The following is a 270-nucleotide window of genomic DNA, read 5'->3' on the forward strand; positions in this document are numbered from 1 at the left end:
AGACTTGACATCAGAAGAGATACAAGGTGTGTTAAGTGGTGGTGTCCCATCCTTTCAGGTTGTTGGCCTGAGGTAGGAGTAAATAGATTTAATTAGTTGAGTAGGGTGGTGTTATTTTTTTTAATTTTTTTTAGTCATGTGTTAGATGTTAGAGTATTTCTTTATTTATTCAAGCAAAGTATAAGGGAGTATTCCAGTCTAGTAGGGGGCGGTAATGCAACATTTATTGGATGCCAACCGCCGTTAAACCTCATTGAAGAAGAAGTAGTT

Source organism: Oncorhynchus masou, chromosome 24, assembly GCF_036934945.1.
Source record: "Oncorhynchus masou masou isolate Uvic2021 chromosome 24, UVic_Omas_1.1, whole genome shotgun sequence".
Taxonomy (NCBI): domain Eukaryota; kingdom Metazoa; phylum Chordata; class Actinopteri; order Salmoniformes; family Salmonidae; genus Oncorhynchus; species Oncorhynchus masou.